Source organism: Xyrauchen texanus, chromosome 5, assembly GCF_025860055.1.
Source record: "Xyrauchen texanus isolate HMW12.3.18 chromosome 5, RBS_HiC_50CHRs, whole genome shotgun sequence".
NCBI classification, from domain to species: domain Eukaryota; kingdom Metazoa; phylum Chordata; class Actinopteri; order Cypriniformes; family Catostomidae; genus Xyrauchen; species Xyrauchen texanus.
Genome location: NC_068280.1, coordinates 52,474,024 through 52,490,400, shown reverse-complemented (window position 1 = coordinate 52,490,400; position 16,377 = coordinate 52,474,024).

Sequence of the window (16,377 nt, the reverse complement as noted above, 5' to 3'; positions counted from 1 at the left end):
AAATACAGCACTGGGTGGCAGACCGAAGATCAGCTGGTGATGCCAGGCATCAGGAATCTCTTCTCCTGCAGGAACGGCTCTGCATATTCATGGTGGCAACGGGAACAGCTCTACGCAGAATCCAGTGTGCCAACCACGGTACCAGCTTCACTCGCCTCTGTGGATAGAGACTGAAGAATCGACCCACCACGAGACCCCCCACTGGCCTCATCTGCCCCGTCTGTCAGCTGCTGGTGTGTCGCAACAGAAGCAAGTACACAAACATAACATAATTATGTATGTTTTTGCTCCTCTGTAATTAGACATTTAATAGCATGCCAGTTTGAAAGATTTGGCTTTGTTGAGACAGGCAGCAAAAATCAGATTTTTTTGGATCAAATCCATTTAGTTTTTGTAGTGTGAAAAGAACACTGCTGATCAGATTTCAAGTATTTTGTTTTGGCATAGAAAGCTGTATTTATTTACACAGAGAGTTTTAAGGTTTTGTTCAACCCAAAATACAAATGTTCTCATCACCTACAGACCCCCACGCCACCACAGACTTGCACACCTTCCCTCTTCCTCTGAACACAAACAAAGATCTCGGCCCTGTATATTCAAGTGACTGTCAACCAAAACCCTGAACCTCCAAAAAGCACAAAGGCATCACAAAATCAATCCATATACGACTCCAGTGTGGGAGAGAACCAAATCAACACCCAAGTCCCTTTCCACTACCAATCTCCACCTCTGACCAGCCCCAACCAGTAGGTGGCGATATGCATGAAAAACACGACTCCCCAAAAAGTAAAAGAAGAAAGTGAAAGTGGAGATTCACAGCCAAAAACATTGACGTATCACCCACACACCTATAACATCGCCCCCGAAGACATGGATCAACCACCGGAGTCACCTGATTTACCTCCATGATGCCCTTATGCACTCTCCGGAACCCCAAACCCCGAGCCACCACCCACCCGCATTGTGTGTTCACCTTTGGTTGAACTATCCTGTTAATGAACAGCAAAACATGTACATACAGAATCACTATTTAGCCCCCACCCTGAATTAGCAGGGAGTAATACACTGATGCCTCATGACCTTTCCCAAAAGCAGTAATCACCCTTCCCACAGTATCTGCTGCTTTAGGGGGTGTGCTACTCCCAAAAACAGTACAGAGCAGGTGTCACAGCTGTAAATACATAAAGAGATCTGAGAATCCCAAAATGTTGAACCATATATTCAAAGGAACTCCGCTCTCATACAGGTCACCGAGTGTACTGTAGTAACCCCCCTCCAAATCCACTCTGACCAGCAGAAAGGGGGTTTGTTGATACATCATTTGGGGTTCATATGCTCGAGGAAACATTTAAATAAATGTCTTAATTAATCACTCTGGACACTTTTGTCCATACCGAGTGTAAATGTGAGATAACGGGGTGCAACTTAACTTCTCCGGTTAGTTTAATAGAAAGGCTTTGCAGTGGCGAAACGGGGACAAGAACTTCCTGTTCAATACAAAACCAGGGAGGGGCTCTCTCAGGTGGAAGTGACCAATGAGCCAAATATCTGAGACTGAATGCATAATAATAAAACAAAATCTTGGGTCGGCTTAGCCCACCTGCATCAATCGGTCTATGCAACTTATAGAAATGTAGTCTGGGACGTTTACCATTCCAAATAAAGGACTTCGCTATGCTATTAAATTGCTTGAAATAAGAGAAGGGGACATCTACTGGGAGAGACTGTAACAGGAAGTTGAATTTTGGAATACAATTGATTTTAATAACATTAACCTTCTGTAAGGGGGTTAAGATGGGCAAGGAGGAGGCGAGAACCGGCTTGTCAATATAAATAATATTTAATTAAACTCAAAACCAAAACACACAAACATAAACACACACATGACGGACATGCCCGTAATTCTCTCTCTCTCGAACCGTCATCACCGGCCGCCTTTATCCCTCGCATGCCCCATCAGGCCGATTGGGGACCGGGCGTGCAACATTCTAGCCCGGCCCCGCCCCCCTCCACTCCACACCTTCCCAATCATCGATAAGTGTAATGAAACACACCTGCCCACATCACTTGAAAACCTTCATATTAAAGGGTCAAAATTAACTCTAAATAAATCACATACATTTGCTGGGAATAAAATACCCAAATACTTAATGCCCTGTTTGGGCCACTGGAAGGTGCCCGGCTGGAAGGCCGCTATTGGACAGTACGCTGTCAGAGCCAAAGCTTCAGATTTAGACCAATTAACTCTGTATCCCGAGAACTTAGAAAATAATAAATATTTCTGTGGAGGCAAGACATAGATCTAATGGGGTCAGAGATGATTAATAAAATATCATCTGTGTAAAGTAAAAGTTTATGCGCTACACCTCCCGCCATCACCCCTGGAAAATTATCCTCCTTTCTTATCGCGGCTGCTAATGGTTCCAGGGCAAGACAGAACAATAATGGAGAAAGAGGGCAACCCTGCCGGTGCCCCTATCCAGAGTAAAATAATCTGAACTTAATCAATTTGTTTGTACCGCCGCTACAGGGTGTCTATCAAGTAACTTAATCCATCCAATAAACGTATTCCCGAACCCGCACATTTCCAAAATCTTAAAAAGATAATCCCGTTCTACCATATCAAACCCCTGATGTGAGATGGCAGCGACCGGAGACTGATCATTCGCCTCTGATATCAGAAGAGCAACGGCCCCAAATACACCCCACCTGATCTATATGTGTAAGAGATGTCATAACTATACTTAATCGGTTAGATGGGATTTTGGGCTAAATGTTTACATCTAGCTGGATCAGGGAAATCTTTGTCCTTTTTAAGAATCAGACTGATCCAGGCTTGTGTCATGGTTGGAGGAAGCTTTCCATTTTTTAATGATTCTGTATAAACCTCTAGCAAAAGTCGAGCCAGTTCTGTAGCATAAGATCTAAACAATTGCCTGTAGATAAGGTCTTAATTACATCGCCAAACTCCTCCAAGGTTATCTCAGAATCAAGATAATTTTTTTTTGCTCAGTCGTCAGTTTAGGGAGATCTAATGATCCCATAGTTTCTAATATCTTCATCAGTAGACGAAGATGTGGAACTTATAAAGATCAAGATATAATTCTTTAAAAGCATTATTAAAATCAATTTCCAAGGTGGAAATTTCACCACCAGCAGATTTCACTTAGGGAATATAGAAAATGACTCTCTCTGCTTTATATATCTAGCCAAAAGCTTCCCTGCTTTGTCCCCCGACTCAAAGTATGACTGTCTTGTCCTGAATAGCCAAAACTCCACTTTCCGTGACAAAATAGTATTATATATTTATTTCAATCGGGCCAATTATCTGAGGCCATTAGAAAACATTCGGTGCTTCAGCTCTGCCTCGGCACTGCCTCGGCACGTTTAATATTCCCTTCCAGCTCCACAAGTTCTTGTGCTTTGGATTTTTTGGTGAATGAGGCATACAGTATGATCCAACCCCTAAGAACCGCCTTAAGTGCCTCCCAAGCCACGCCTACAGAGCATACTGAGGACCAGTTGGTCTCCATATAAACACTGATTTCAGTCTTTAACGTCTGTTAGAAAGCAGGATTTTGCAACAGGGATATATTAAAGCACACTATACTATATGATTTCTTGGACTGATATGACCTCTAAACTCACCAGGGTGTGATCTGAGACTAAGATGTTTCCAATTGAGCAATCAGCAACAGATGAAATGAGGGACAAATATCTATTCTAGAATAAATCTTATGGACTGATGAAAAAAACGTATAGTCCCGATGCACCGAAATTTTGGCCACCGGAACTTTTCGGCCGAAAATGGCATTGTTTGTTTTGGCCGAAAGAGAAAAAAGGCCGAAAATATGTGCCTTCCCGCTCCTCAGTGCTAAGGTTTCACTCTCGATCAATCTACCCATAATCTCGGCGCTACCAAGCAAAGGCTGATGTCAGCAGTGTGGAAATACTTCAAAGCAGTACCGCCGCTCCCTACACGCATACTATGCAGTCTGCGCAGGGCACCAACTCCCTAGGAGGGCACCAGAAAGTCCACCGGGTGCCCTTCCTCGCACGTTATACGTTATTCAAGGACCCGAAAGCCGTTGCAGAACAATCGCTTTACAGACGATCGCAAGTCGAAGACAAGTTCCGACCGATTTTTATGAGTGCAGAAGATGACCTAATCATTGCAATGTCCCGCAAAAATACTCCACAAAACAAACTCCAGCCAACAGCAGGCATAAGCACAAAAGGAACGAAAAGATTCATCCACGACTGTCCCGAAGCAGTGTTATTCCCCAGATGGTCAAGAGTCAAATTCACTCGGAGGCCGCATGAAAAATGAGCCACGATAAGCTAAAATGAGCCGCCGCATTATACAAAACAGACCACAAAACGGCACCACGATATTTACATTTATATTTATGCATTTGGCAGACGCTTTTATCCAAAGTGACTTACAGAGCCCTTATTACAGGGACAATCCCCCCGGAGCAACCTGGAGTTAAGTGCCTTGCTCAAGGACACAATGGTGGTGGATGTGGGGCTCAAACCAGCTTCTGATTACCAGATTACCAGTTATGTGCTTAGACCACTACACCACCACCACTCCATGCAGAAAAGGACAGCGATAAGGACCTGCCCCAAAAATGGGGCGGGTCCCCATTTTTTGACCAGTTGCTATGTAAAATCCCCATCTTTTGACCAGTTGCTATGTAAAATCCTGGGCCGATTTCTCTTCCCAGTCCAGCCCTGGTCACAGCGCTCACCTGTCAATCACAGCACTCGTTCAAACAGGGAGCAGTGCTTCATGAGGTAATGACTGAAAAACAGCATCTGGAGTTATTCACAACAAGTAATGACAAAACTAGACGTGACATGTGTTATAATGGGCTTGTGTGACCATTTTTACAGGCTTATTTAAATTCAGAGGTGTTACAATATGTGGTATCGCCCACCCCTACTGTTCTGAAACTGCTGGTCTGCAACTGGTAGAGGTGGGCAATACTATATATTTTCTTTTCGATCCGATACCAAGTACATTTAGGCCAGTATCGGCGATATCGATACCAATACCGATACCTCTATTAAATTATTTATTTATTTTGTATTCTTTGGATAAAATATTTGTGGAGCGGAGGGGGGCGAGGCCGGGTCGGAATATCGCGCGCCCGGGGGATAAAGGCGGCCGGTGACGATGGTTCGAGAAAGAGAGAATTACGGGCATGTCCGTCATGTGTGGGTTTATGTTTGTGTGTTTTGGTTTAAGTTTAATTAAATTATTATTTATATTGACAAGCCGGTTCTCGCCTCCTCCTTGCCCATCTTAACCCCCGTTACATTGGTGCTGAAAACCTGGGAAGGAGGAGGGATGCCCGTCGCAGAGTCCTGAACACTGCCGTCCACCCGGGGAGTGCCGCTGCCATCTGCCGGGTGACGGAGTAGCCTGACCGCCCGGATGTGGGGAACGGCCGTCGTCCGCGGGGCGAGTGGGGACTGGATTCCCCGACCTCCTGGAGCGATGGAGCCGCTGCCGGGGGCGGAGGAGTGCCCTGCCGTCCCCCAGAAACGCGGAGGGGTCGAGTGAAGACCACCGTCCGCGAGGGGAGGAGGGAAGCAACTCCCCGATCGCCTGGAGCGGTAGGGCCGCTGCCAGGGGCGGAGGAATGTCCCCAGGTGCTGCCAGAAAAGCGGAGGGGTGTTTTGTCTGCTGGGGGTTGGAGATTTGACTCCGGTTTGCCCGGAGAGGAGCGGCTGTCATTCGCCAGAGAGTGTGGAGGAGTGTTACATCAGAGAACCGGTGAGTGAGCTTCTTCTCTCTCTCCTCTCTCTCTCTCTCTTTCGCACCGTGTTGGCCTTTTCCCTCGCCTATTTTGTTTTTGTTGTTGTTGTTTTTTCCCCTCCTGTCTCCTCCCAGGTCGAGGAAGGCGGGGATGACCACACGGGACGCAAGATACACCCCGCCCCAGGGATAGGGGTGATGTACATCATGCCGGTGGCACCCCGGCCTGAGATAATGCCGGGAGGAGTGTGGAGCGGAGGGGGGCGGGACCGGGTCGGAATATTGCGTGCCCGGTCCCCAATCGGCCTGATGAGGCGCGCGAGGGATAAAGGAGGCCGGTGACGATGGTTCGAGAGAGAGAGAATTACGGGCATGTCCGTCGTGTGTGTGTTTGTTTATGCTTTTGGTTTAAGTTTTCATTAAAATTATGATTTATGTTGACAAGCCGGTTCTCGCCTCCTCTTTGCCCATCCTTCAACTGTGTTACAATAAGTAACTTAAATTATTACTTAATTTTGTAAAAAAATAAAAAATAGTAAGTATAAGCAACATATAAAACATCAAAATTAACCATAGATATTATTATATAGCTACTATTACTAAAACCTAGTTACCAGTTACTAGTTATGGACACTGCAGTCATGCTATAGTAAAACTATGGTTAATTGTAAAAAATCGTAGTTACTTGTCATGATTACAGTCCAGGAGAATGTGTGTCTCTGTCACAGTGAGCACAGACTTGTTCATGTTTGTCTGTGGTCAGACTGTGATCACTGAGTCTATATATGGGGAGGATCCGTCTCTGTTTTGGATCTCTTACAGTGTGCAGATATTCTGCCAGATTATATGTTCTGTTTAGGGTCTGATAACATTCCAGTTTGCTTTGGTTTTTACTTTCATTTTCCCAACGGTCCAAATATGAATTTTTGCTTTCTTTTATGATTTGGTTTATTGTGATCTGGTTTAGTTCAGCAGTGCTGGTCTGAAACTGGTGTTTGTTAGTTGTTAGTGGGTTTGTGAGTTTTATGGTTTTAGTCTTCAGCTCTTGGGTTTTAAGGGCTTCATGTTGCAGTGTGTTAGGGGAACTTGAATTTAGGTGTGGCCAAAATTTGAAGGATCGTTTTTCAGTATGTATAATACAGTTTTTCTCAATTGCTTTGGCTCAGTTCTCAAATGTTTTTTTTATTTCCCAAAACATTAAGTTCAGATCTCTGAACAATTCGCTTCTTTTTCACATCAGATTGGAATTTCTTATTGATTTGAGCAACTTGCAAATGCTTTGGCACATGTGTGCAAAGAGTACATACAACTGTCTGCAGTTTGGACAACAAATAATTGCATATGGCTTGTTGATCAAAACTGATGACTCGATTCTCACTTACACTGTCAAACACTTCAGAACTTCTCAGACATTTTTTATTGTGTAAGCCATCACATTCAAAACGATCTATTCAATTATCATAATTAGTATACATGAATGTATATTCTAAAATATATCTGACATTGACATTGTTTGTAATGTTTGCTAAATCGGCACATGACCTCTAATTGCATTCGCAATCTAATTGCAAATTACCTCTAATATGAATCAACCATTTAACCATTTAACCAATCAACTTTGGGAGTATATATATATATATATGTCTATATATATAGAGATTGCCCACAGCACAATCACTGCTGTAGAAGTTTTTGAGAATGGAGGACATTCACAACCCTGAACTGCAGCAACATGCTCATGGAAGAGCAATTGGAAGGCGTGTAAGAATACGTGGTGGTGGTAGAGGAAAAAATAATCGAGGAAGAGGTGGAAATAGAAGAGTCAGAGTCTCTGATGAAATCAGAGCCACACTTGTGGATCATGTCATAAATCATGGTTTAACAATGGAAGAGGCTGGTCGAAGAGTACAGCCTAATGTAAACAGGTCCACAGTGTCATCAATTGTGCAAACCTTTCATAGGGAAAACAGGTAAATATGTTTTTTGTTTTGTTTTACAGTATGTAAAGTATTTTTACAGTATAAACAACAATATTGTAAAGGTAAATGCAAGTCTATTTGTTTATTCTATAGAACTGCACGACAACCTCGGCTGGTGGCAGAGCAGCAGTATTTAACCAACTGCAAGAACAAGAAATTTGCAACATGGTCATAGCCAACAATTCCATCAGGCTAAGAGAGATCCAAAGTGCAATCATAAATGACAATAATGTCTTTGCAAATATAAATTCTGTCAGCATTTCCACCATAGACAGAGTTTTAAAAAGACATCAGATGACTATGAAACAGTTCTATAAGGTGCCATTTGAGAGGAACAGTGAAAGAGTCAAGGCATTGCGGTACCAGTATGTCCAGGTAAACCATTGGTGTGCACTTAGTGAGTTTTCCTGTTTTTCTAAGATGCCTGTATTACTTTACTGTAAGTTTCAGAAACCCATAAGAAAAAACATTTACTGTTACATTTTTTTCTGTGTTTCTTCATCGAGAATCATGGAGTTAGAAGTACATGAAACGACCCACATTCTTGTTTTTGTGGATCGAGGCTGGGTTTAATCTGTCCAAAGGCCGGAGACGTGGTCGCAATCTCATTGGACACCGAGCCACAATTGACACACCAGGCCAACGTGGGGCCAATATTACAATGTGTGCTGCCATTTCAGAGAACGGTGTGAGCACACATATTCCACACATTGGGCCCTATAATACCCAACTTCTCCTGGCCTTCCTAAATGCACTTTACAGAGACCTGATTCCAGAACAAGAAAGAGGTTTAGTTAGACCACATTTGCCTAATTATGTTGTTGTCTGGGATACTGTCAGCTTCCACCGAACCAACAGTGTTAGGGACTGGTTTGCTGCACATGAAAGGATAACAGTGGAATTCCTTCCACCATACTCTCCATTCCTAAATCCAATAGAAGAGTTTTTTCAGCATGGAGGTGGAAAGTGTATGATCATAGACCACAAAATCAGATTTCTTTGTTGGATGCCATGAATGCTGCATGTGAGGACATCACAGCTGACCATTGCAGGGGATGGGTGCGGCATTCAAGGAGATTTTGTCCACGGTGTGTGGCAATGGAAAACATCAGATGTGATGTTGATAAATCTTTGGCCTGACCAACGTGAGCGACAAGATGTCCACCAAGAATAATTTGTTTGTTTTGTTTTTTTTCCCATGAATGTTATTTGTTTGTGTATTTGTGGTAATACACAAATATGAAATGTAAAGTGAAATCTTGTTACTCTTGTCAGTTACTTTACATGTACAGTAAATACACTTGTATTGTGTATATACACATGAAGTACAAAAATAAACACTGTAAAAATACAAACGTTCATAGACTTTTTTTTTTTCTACATACTATTGACTTTTCTCAACAAATATGAGATTTGTTTACAGTAAACCCTTAATTTTCATGGTTGACTGTTGTGGTGAAAAAACAACTAAACATTTTGACCAGTGTGGCTCACACAATGACAAAAATACTTTAGATTTTGGTGGCCTTGGCCAAATTATTGACACAATAACTAGGTTTTGAAGCATGAATTAAATGTTTTGGGTGAGTAACTACATTTTGCAGACATGCTATAAAGTTTTGAAGTTCCTGAAAACAGTTGTGACATTTGCACTCACAGTTTAGAGAATGTTACAGTTTTTTACAGTCGCTAGGACACATTTCTCAATACTTAGGTCACTTTTTCAAAACTCTTCACACAGTGAGCACAACAGAAGTATATGTGGGCTAAACTGTGGATCAATGATCATTGCTTTGGCACAAAATGCATTCAATGACTACATCTTTCAAATTACATTAATTATTTTCTCACTTCGACACAACAACCGCCAAAACTCTGTGTACCGACAGGCCAATGTGCACATGCTTACATACTGTTTTCAAAACTGTTAAACTTATGTTCAAAACAATAACATAATACAAAACTGAATAAGACAGCAATTTGCTACTTTTCTACAGTAATATTTTAATGAAATATATTTTACATCTTAAAAATATATAAAAATAATTGGACAATTGGACCAACCACAGCTGATTCTCATTGTAGATGAACATCTACACAGGTGTTACTCTTTCAATTTCATTACAAAAGGAGACAACTGCTGAATAGTTTTGTATTGTGACGTAAACATGGACCCAGCCAGAAATAGAGAAGTGGCTGAAAGAGGAAGAAGAGTGGCTGGGAGGGGGCGAGGAATACGTATGCGTGGTGGAAGAAGAATAAGAGGAAGACCAAGAGTTGTAGTCTCAGATGAGATCAGAGCTACTGTAATTGATCATGTAATAAATCATGGTCTCTCAATGAGAGAGGCTGGTCAGAGAGTGCAGCCAAATCTGCAACGCTCAACAGTGGCATCTATTGTTAGAGTTTTCCGGCAAACCAACAGGTAACTTGTATTCTGCAAGGGCATTTGACTGAGTTGCACATTACAGAAGTAAATAGACTTGTGTGTAATTGCTTTTGCATTTCTGCTTAGGACTCAACGGTTACCTCACACAGGTGGGAGAGGAAGGATGCTCACTAATGTGCAGGAAACTGCCATTGTTGATAAGGTCATCAGAAACAATGGCATAAAACTCACTGAGATTCGAGACAGGGTCTTGGCAGAAAATATTACTTTTGCAAATATTCACAGTGTAAGCATAACAACTATTTCTAGAGTCCTGAAAAAACAGCAGGTAAAGATGAAACAGTTGTACACTGTGCCTTTTGAGAGGAACTCTGAACATGTCAAGCAACTCAGGAACCAATATGTCCAGGTAAGATCACAATAAAATACAGAACTGTTTTTGAACAAAACACACACAAAGACATATTTTAGGTAATGTTTACTACTGTAACAGCTTATGTTGCCTTGTGGATTTATTTTAGAGAGTCATGGAGATTGAAGGCAGGCAAACACCCCACATTTTCATCTTTGTGGATAAGGCGGGTTTCAACCTGGCCAAAACACGGCGACGAGGAAGGAATGTGATTGGGAAGAGAGCCACAGTGGATGTCCCGGGCCAGAGGGGTGCCAACATCACAATGTGCGCAGCAATATCCACTGATGGACTGCTGTTACACAAACCACTAATTGGGCCATACAACACTGAACGTCTCCTTGCGTTCCTGCATGATCTCTATGGAAGGGTTGTGCTAGGTGAGGAAAGGGATGCAGAGAGTAGAAATCCGCCAACATTTATAATTGTATGGGACAATGTGGCATTTCACCACTCCCGTGCAGTCACCGAGTGGTTTGCAGCCCATCCCAGAATGGTGTCACTCTCCATTCCTCAACCCAATAGAGGAATTCTTTTCCTCATGGAGGTGGAAGGTTTATGACCACCATCCACATGATCAAATGTCCCTCCTGGACGCAATGAATGCTGGATGCCAGGACATATCAGCAGAAGATTGCCAGGGATGGATCAGGCATTCCAGAAGATTTTTTCCTACGTGTATTGCCCTAGATGACATAAGATGTGATGTGGATGAGAACCTGTGGCCAAATGGAGAAGACCGAGTAGATTAGCATTACTATTGTATCTGTATCAGTGGATGGTGTGTATACAAATTCTTGTATTTTGGAATTACTCAGTGCAAAAAAATAAAAATAAAAATAAAAGACATAAAATATATTGAAGCATTCTTCATCATGTCTGATTCATTCCAGTAACCTCTATTGCAGTGAATTATAAACAGAGATTGTATAATGCTACATGTTGTTAGTGTTTTTTAGGTCATTGTTTTGTAGGTGACAAAGTGTGTTTGTTGGCTGTCAACCTTTGCTAGTGTTATGGAAGAATGTGTTGATTTGAGACATGAATAAAGTGTTTTGGTAGTTTTAGTGCATTTTGAATTTGAAATTAACTGCTGTGCTGAGCTGAAAGTTGGTTAGGAGAACTGTGTGAAGAGTTTTGAAAAAGTGACCTAAGTATTGAGAAATGTGTCCTAGCGACTGTAAAAAACTGTAAGACTGTTTTGAAAAATGTGCCAAAGCAATTGAGAAAAACTGTAAGACTGACAGGTGAGCGCTGTGACTGACAGATGAACGCTGTGACAGACAGATTAGCGTTGTGACAGACAGATTAGCGCTGTGACTGACAGGTGAGCGCTGTGACTGACAGGTGAGCGCTGTGACTGACAAATGAGCGCTGTGACAGACAGATGAGCCTTGTGACTGACAGGTGCGCGCTGTGACTGACAGGTGCGCGCTGTGACTGACAGGTGAGCGCTGTGACTGACAGATTAGCGCTGTGACAGACAGATTAGCGCTGTGACTGACAGGTGCGCGCTGTGACTGACAGATGAACGCTGTGACTAACAGATGAACGCTGTGACTGACCGATTAGCGCTGTGACTGACAGGTGAGCGCTGTGACTGACAAATGAGCGCTGTGACTGACAGGTGAGCGCTGTGACTGACAGATGAGCACTGTGACTGACAGATTAGCGCTGTGACTGACAGGTGCGCGATGTGACTGACAGGTGAGCGCTGTGACTGACAGGTGAGCGCTGTGACTGACAGATGAACGCTGTGACTGTCAGGTGAGCGATGTGACTGACAGGTGAGCGCTGTGACTGACAGGTGAGCGCTGTGACTGACAGATGAACGCTGTGACTGACAGATTAGCACTGTGACTGACAGATTAGCGCTGTGACAGACAGATTAGCGCTGTGACTGACAGGTGAGCGCTGTGACTGACAGATGAACGCTGTGACTGACATATTAGCGCTCTGACAGACAGATTAGCGCTGTGACGGACAGATTAGCACTGTGACTGACAGGTGAGCGCTGTGACTGACAGATGAACGCTGTGACTGACAGATTAGCGCTGTGACAGACAGATTAGCGCTGTGACGGACAGATTAGCACTGTGACTGATAGGTGAGCGCTGTGACTGACAGGTGAGCGCTGTGACAGATGAGCGCTGTGACTGAGAGATTAGCGCTGTGACAGATTAGCGCTGTGACAGATGAGCGCTGTGACTGACAGATGAGCGCTGTGACTGACAGGTGAGCGCTGTGACTGACAGATGAATGCTGTGACTGACAGATTAGCACTGTGACAGACAGATTAGCGCTGTGACAGACAGATTAGCGCTGTGACTGACAGGTGAGCGCTGTGACTGACAGATGAACGCTGTGACTGACATATTAGCGCTGTGACAGACAGATTAGCGCTGTGACGGACAGATTAGCACTGTGACTGACAGGTGAGCGCTGTGACTGACAGATGAACGCTGTGACTGACAGATTAGCGCTGTGACAGACAGATTAGCGCTGTGACGGACAGATTAGCGCTGTGACTGATAGGTGAGCGCTGTGACTGACAGGTGAGCGCTGTGACAGATGAGCGCTGTGACAGAGATTAGCGCTGTGACAGATTAGCGCTGTGACAGATGAGCGCTGTGACTGACAGGTGAGCGTTGTGACTGACAGGTGAGCGCTGTGACTGACAGGTGAGCGCTGTGACTGAGAGATTAGCGCTGTGACAGATTAGCGCTGTGACAGATGAGCGCTGTGACTGAGAGATTAGCGCTGTGACAGATGAGCGCTGTGACTAACAGATTAGCGCTGTGACTGATAGGTGAGCTCTGTCTGTCTGCTGGTGTATTTTACATTTCTAACAAAATATAGTTATGCAACAATTTGCTAATATAATTAAGCTTTTCCAATTCGAGGCTTATGCGATGCATTAATATTCATGTTATATACACATTGGAGTGGTGGGGTAGTGGGCTAAAGCACATAGCTGGTGACACGACCGTGGTGGGTCTCATCAGCAAGAACGACGAGTCAGCATACAGAGAGGAGGTGCAGCGGCTGATGAACTGGTGTAGAGCCAACAACCTGCCCCTGAATGTCGACAAAACAAAAGAGATGGTTGTTGACTTTAGGAGAGCACAAGGTGAACACACTCCGCTGAACATCGACGGCTCCTCTGTGGAGATCGTCAAGAGCACCAAATTCCTTGGTGTTCACCTGGCGGAGAACCTCACCTGGTCCCTCAACACCAGCTCTATCACCAAGAAAGCCCAGCAGCGTCTCTACTTTCTTCGAAGGCTGAGGAAAGCACATCTCCCACCCCCATCCTCACTACATTCTATAGAGGGACTATTGAGAGCATCCTGAGCAGCTGCATCACTGCCTGGTTTGGGACTTGCACCGTTTCGGTCCGCAAAGCCCTGCAGAGGATAGTGAGGACAGCTGAGAAGATCATTGGGGTCTCTCTTCCCTCCATCAAAGACATTTACAAAAAACACTGTATCCACAAAGCAACCAGCATTGTGGACGACCCCACACCCCTCACACAAACTCTTTACCCTCCTCCCGTCTGGCAAGAGGTACCGAAGCATTCGGGCCCTCACGGCCAGACTGTGTAACAGCTTCTTCCCCCAAGCCATCAGACTCCTCAATACTCAGAGACTGGTTTGACACACACGTGTCCTGATTTGCACTTTAATTACTGTCACTTTATAACTGTCTGCTACCTCAATAACTGCTATGTGCATAGAACACTCTCTCATAGTATGTTATGTTTACATTTTTAGAAACTGTCATCTTTTTGCACTACTGAGTACTGGTCGGCGCTGCACTGTCTATTGTCCTGTTCATTGTCAGAAATTTGTTGTACTGTCCTGTACTTTTTGCACATGTTTGCACATGCACTTTATATAGGTATATATAGGTATTTTATTTCGTTGTGTTGTCTCATGTGGTCCTGTGTTGGTCCTTTGTTGTTTTTATGTAGCACCATGGTCCTGGAGGAACGTTGTCTCGTTTTGCTGTGTACTGTACTAACTGTATATGGTTGAAACAACAATAAAAACCACTTGACTTGACTTGGTAATCAGAAGGTCACTGGTTCGATCCCCACAGCCACCACCATCGTGTCCTTGAGTAAGACACTTAACTCCAGGTTGCTCCGGGGGGATTGTCCCTGTAAGCGTCTGCCAAATGCATTAATGTAAAATGTGATATAGGAGAAACAACCCTGGATATAGCTGGGTAGGAGAAAGACATTTAAAAAAAGAAAGTCATTTTAAGGTCACTGGTTTTTTTTAAAAAACGTCAGTATCGCTGAAGTGTCGTTACTTTAGTATCGATCCGCCCATCCATAACAACTGGATACTAATGCATGTATTAGACTCAAACGTGGGCGTTCTTGCGAAACTAAACTTTTCAATGTAATGCATTTGCCAAACTAACTTTCACTTTCTGGGCATTTATACTCCTCTTAAAACTCTCCCCCAAAAAATCTCCACGCGTGTCTTTGTCCTTTAGTGAAGCTCCACCGGGGTTCGGATTAAAGCTGAACCAGCGGATCTTTTTTGGAAGACGTCATTTCAACGAAACGCGGATATATGAAATAAAAAGTATCAGATGTCGGCATGAATGTCCCTTCTGGAACGCGATCAGTTTGTCATAAAGGAGTTGCGGTTCTGTTACTGGTGTTATTAATATGCTATTGCGGTGGTGAGTATGTTTGTTAAGGTCTTATAACTCCGGCCATTGGGTTTAAACTTTGATTCTGAATGTTTTAAGGTAGCTGCGAGAAAAGGAGATTTTAGGACATATGACATCACAATATGTAATAAAGTGTATTTGTAACATTATTTAGAACAAATAAAAAACAACAACACTATTATAATAATAATAATAATTATGATAATAACAACTTTTATTAGTAGCAATAACAATAATTACGTGATTATGCTTATATGTTTGGTGCTTCATATGTACAGAAATTACATTCAAATAATTTTTGAAAACAATTTATGCCATTCATTTAATGTTTTACGTAACTCTGTTGGTGCTTAAACAAGAAAAGTTGACATTTCTTTTCAAAATAAAATTCATTAAAAAAAAAAACGTTAATTATAATTATTTATGTGCAATAATAATAGTGATCATTTTAATCTGAATGTACCAAAAATTGTAATTTAGTAGTACCATGTTATGTTGTAAATGAATATGGTAATTAGTATCATAATGTACTGTATATATAATAGTACAATGTTATTACCATCTGACACCATCACTGTACCACAGTACTTTTAATAAGGGTAAACTTGTTTGTGAAATATTGTTTGTTGACCAATTATATCCTGTTCTATATTCTTTCCACAGATTGTACTGTTCGAAAGAATGTGACAGCCACAATCAGAGAAGCAGCTTTGCTGCCGTGCTCCTGCCCTCTGGAACAATCCCCTTTTTTCCAGTGGCAGAAGGTCGTGACAGAACAGGAGGTTGTTGTATATCACTACACAAATGACCCAAAGAACAACCAAGCCAACCCGCTGTACTACAACAGAACTCACCCGAGACTTCACACAGGAAACTGTGTTCTTGTGTTCAGAGTTGTGCATGCGTCAGATGAGGGACTGTACAAGTGTTACTACCAGAAATTACCTTTAAAATATGATGAAATCTATCTGACGATTACAAGTGAGTATGCATTCACCATATCTTCATATATATATTGCAAGCAAAGCATTAGTTTAAAATTAATAATTATTAATAAATTAATTGTTAAAAACAAAAAACGTAGACTAACTTTGTGGAAAAAGCTCATCACTTAATACATTTCTTTATGAAAATGTTGGTA